Below are 4,951 nucleotides of genomic sequence, written 5' to 3'. Positions count from 1 at the left end.
AACCACACGGAAGCCAGTTACTTTACTGAGCCATTGTAACCAATATGGTATTCCCTTAATGATATTAAACAGTCACATAGATTCCAAATTCGGTATAACTCTTCTATCTAAAAACAACCTCAGTTTTCTACAAATTAACTTGCCAAGAGGGAAATTTTTTATTATTTTTTACATCATATAGTAGTTTACAAGGACTATATTCTGGAATGAGAATAGATTGTTTTCTACCATTAAATTTTATTATTATTTAGGGGACATTAAAATAAGACAATGGTCAACAGCAATCACTTTATAGCACTTGTGGGACTGTAGAAATCAGTGTGTTGAGATGCCTCCCTTTAAGAAGACTTGGAGTGGTGGCTCTACAGTGGTTACCAGTGTCAGATAAATTGCAGTAGTACAGTGGATCACACAGGAGGAGGGTGAGAGTTGTCTTTGGTCATGAGCTAGTTAAGAAAAGGGCTCCGCAAGCTGTTTGTGAACATAACAGACGAGTTACAGGATCCTATCAGAGTTCCCTCCCTCCCTCCCTTTCAGCAATGGTGGCCTCATCAAAATTCTTGCAGTGATATTGAGGACAGAATTTCAACTTCCCTTTTTAGGTTCATCACTTGTCTCTTGGTTCTCTCACTTGTGATGGACATGGTAGGAGAACTTGGCCCTGTACTGTAGGAAAGGATTATGTAGCTCAAGAATGCTGTGGTTGTGGTGGTTGGGACAAGGATGGTGACATCCTGCTAGGCAGGAGTCCCACAGGGCCTTCTGGCTACTGACCAGTGGCCATGTGTTCTCCTACAGCAGTTCTGCTGGCCCATCTGGTCTACCTTGGAACCGCCTGCTGCCATGGACTGCTCTCTGGATCACCAGACTCAGCTAGTGGTAGCAACTTCTGAAAAGAGTCATCAGTTCCAAAGAAATCTCTGTGCTTGCATATTTAAAACCAAGATAATTATTGGTAGTCTCTGCATAACAAATGTAATTTCAATTAGACTCTTTTTCTAAATTAAAAACTATTGCTTGTGTGTAATGAGTATTCTTATTTTTAAGTGCACTTTTAATGTTTTTGTTCTAGGAACATTAAGAGCATTGAGCAAAAGATTGTCCAATTACTGTATAATGTTAACAAATATGCCGAGTCCTTCATTTCTGTGAGGGCCAGTAGAACTTGCACTGCAGGACAATGAAGCTGATTGTCACAGAGATTTTCAGCATCCAACTAGATGGGACAATATTTGAAAGTTCATGGTTACAGAATAGTTTTTCAAGAAAAGTTGCAGGGGGTTGTCCAAATACTTCTTCCCGGCTTTGTATTCATAAGCCTTCTATACTGCTGTTGTTCTTGTGTTGAAATACAATAGCATACTATTGAATATTGTAAAATATTTAAGTCACTGCCTAAAATTAAAAACATAATCTTTCTGATGACATATTCAAAGATTGATTGCATAAGTGAAATATTTGTCACCGCACATGAGACCATTTTATTGTTCTCAGGAAAACTTGGGATTTGAGTTTGGGAACTGAGTGGGAAAGTCCTGCAGGAGAGTTCCCTATTTCCTTCCCTTGAGAACTAGTTTCCATAATCCTGAGAACCTGTCACCACAGATAGTCTGGCAGTTGGGACCATCATCAGTGTTGATTAAGAGTTTATTTTTGCTCTTTTGCTGGCATCATGTCTGAAACAGCTTAGAAATGGTGATTCTCCATATGTATTCTCCCCATCTGACAATGTACTGCCACTCTGGCCTCACTATAGTGCTGCTTCTTTGTATCTGCAGAGAAGCGATTAAACAAATCACCTGTTAAAATGAATCTTGTGTGTTTGTTTCCTATTTTCCAAAAGCAGGTTGGATATTTTGCCCTTGAGCCTTAAGAAATGTTGCTGATTGGCTGTTTGTTATTTTTTAATAATATATGGCATGTATCCAAGTAAGCATTCTGATGACCTCGACAATAAAATGTGATTCTTGGCTGCAAGGTCTGTGGGGGGATGGCAGGCTGCCAGCCACTCATACATCATTTACAGGTGGCTGTTTCTGACAGGCTAGTGTTAGTTATTGTAAATGAGCGACAGTCCCTATAATTCACCCATAAGCCTGACTCTGCAGGCCCAGGGCTCCATAGATCCCCGCCCCCTTAACACAAGCTCTTCCCTCTTGAAGAGCCTTATGCATAGTCCTCACAGGCCCATGCTGCCTGCACGGACTGGCTCATCAGTACGTGGAGCTACCTTGTATGTGATTGACGATAATTAGGTTTCAACTGCCTTCTGATGCAGAAATACACACCATTACAGCATGGCCAATTCAGCTCCGGCAATCTTGCTCTGAAAGGGTATTGATTCACTCTTTCACATTTTTAAAAGGTCATGGCAATAATTCCATCTGAACTGTGCTAAGTGAAAATAGTTTGTAGAAATAATATGGTTGCATCTTAGTTCCATTGTAATTGAAAGCCACAATGGCTTGGGTTTTTTATTTTTTTTTTTAGTATATTTTAATTACATGTGTCACTTTGCTTGGTCCTGCCCTGATGAAGTGTGGGTAAAGTTACAAGGCAGGCAACCCTCTGTGTTAATATCTTCTGACTCTTGAGCAAAGAGGACTTTCTGTTTTCCTACTCTGTCGACCCCACTGCCATATTAATTTAAAAATTAAAGAGAGAAGACTTGAATGTTTTTCCTGGATCTGTCACCCACCTACCTGTTTAGTAAGACTGGTTTTGATGGAACAGGATGGTAAATGTGCTTACTTCCTGCAAATTTTCACTGTAACTAAACAGTGTTGGGGGGAGGGTTGACTGGATAGTCAATAGTTATCAGAGCATAATAAAAGACTTTGTTATGAGAGAACAGAGCTCTTCAATGTAATCACTCTAAGAAGTGATAGGAAGCGAAGAATGATAGAGCAAAAATTAGGACACTCATGAGGTGTCTGAGCTTTTCCCTAGTATCTTCAGCTCCTCTAAGGAAAAGGAGTTTTGTTCTTGTTTGTTTTTTGTTTGTTTGTTTTTTGTTTTTCGAAACTAGGGCTTGCACTCAGTGCTTGGGTGTTGCCCACTTAGCTTTTCTGTTCAAAGCTAGTGTATTCTGCCATTTGAGCCACAGCTTCACTTCTGGCTTTCTGGTGGTTAATTGGAGGTAAGAATCTCAGAGCCTTTCCTGCTGGCACTGGAGATGAACCACAACCCTCAGATCTCAGCCTCCTGAATAGCTAAGATTACAGGCATGAGCTGTGGGCTCTCAGCTGGAAAAGGAGTTTTAAAGTGCTCGAACTGTATGTTGTAGGAAAGTGGTGGTGATCAGACCTTATGCTTAGAGTTACCTCTCTCTCTTTCTCTCTCTCTTTCTCTCTCTTCCTCTCCCTCCCCCTTTCTCTCTCTCTCTCTCTCTCTCTCTCTCTCTCTTTCTCCCATTTAGAGGGGGGAAGTCTCAGCTGTTTCTAGTTTCAAAAATGAGTGTGTCATTGTACTTGCAAACTAAGGGGCACATTCTCATTTAGAGCCTGGGGATTTACGCACATAATTACCATTAATGCTAATGGCATTTATGTCTGTACAGCCCCACACATCAGGATGAGAATATATTTCCATGCCTTCATGCTGTGAAAAGTCCATTTAATATCATTCATTTACAACTTATTTTTAAAGATGATGTCCATATTCTGTCATGACATACATGTGCCTAGTTGAAAGTAAGTGTAGGAAATATTGGGAAGAGATGTGATAGCTAAACTTGTTCGTGCAGATGAAATATTGCAAGACTCAAATCCATTCATACTCTTTAAACACAACGCTCTATTCAGCTTTGAAACTGCTGGCACACTTTTCAGAGTGCTATAAATTTGTCAGCTTAATGGGACATTTTGTAGATGTTTTCCTTTTTAAGTGCTTTAACAGGAGTAGGTATTCCATTGATCCAAAAATCCAGCTCAGCATTTCATTTCCTAGCGATGAGAAGTGTACATGTAATGTTTTATCAGAAATTAAGTGGTAGATTGTGCCCTCCATCTCTTCAAGGAAAGAAGGCTCACTCTGAACTCTGCTCTTGTCTGTCTTCTACAAACATCTCAAGAGTAAGATACAGTCTTCAGTGGGAAATACCAGGGGTCATCAGAACCTGGTTTGTCTCATCTTGTCGTTGATTATATGCTCATTTTGATCCATCAGAATGCAGAGCCTATTGAGAGGTGTCTTTATGTCTATGCTGCGCAAGCCAATTCGGATCCAGATGTAATTGAGCCTACCTAGGGCTTTGACCATTAAAGGAAAATGATGGATATGTTCCCATTGTCCAGTCTCTGAAGCCCTTATCTTGGAGCTCTATGTTTAAAGCACAGCCATTAGAAGGGGACAGTACTGATATCTTCCCCAAAAGGGATCATCAGCTCCCCTCCATGACTACCCATCTACTCTGAGGAAAGGGAAGAGTGGCACAGATCTCAGAAGGCCACCTAAAGGATTGAGGTCAGTTCTAGACCAACTAAAAGTGGCTCACAGTGCGTGGCTGGGTTGCCTCAGACAACTTACTGGGTCTTTTGGGGCCTGTTTCCTTACTGAGAAGATTGGGAAGAGTCAGTATTGAGTGTTTTACTATCTTGAAGTTCTATAACCAGTGTCATATTGTGTTTGGCTTTTATAAACAACCTGAAGGAAATTCTAGTGTCCAAAGGTTTATGCACATGAGCAGGTGAGACTTTAGATTATTAGATGGTTTTCACACCACAGCTGGTAGCACAGAGAAGTTCGATTCTGAAAGCTAAATCTCACATTCAGCCTTCATCCTCATCCTGGGATGGGACTACTTTGCAGTTCCCTTGGTAACTATTCACTACTCCATTCAGTTATGTGGGTTATCTCATTCTCATGTTTAGAAAATTCTCTAGCATCAATACATCACATACTGCTCATCTTTGGTGTCAGTATGTACAAAGACCTATGGATAGAGGTGATT

The sequence above is a fragment of the Dipodomys spectabilis genome, unplaced genomic scaffold (assembly GCF_019054845.1).
Source record: "Dipodomys spectabilis isolate Male_0828 unplaced genomic scaffold, ASM1905484v1 ptg000092l, whole genome shotgun sequence".
Classification (NCBI taxonomy): Eukaryota; Metazoa; Chordata; class Mammalia; order Rodentia; family Heteromyidae; genus Dipodomys; species Dipodomys spectabilis.
The sequence above is the reverse complement of the archived record's forward strand: the minus strand, read 5'-3'. Positions refer to the sequence as shown.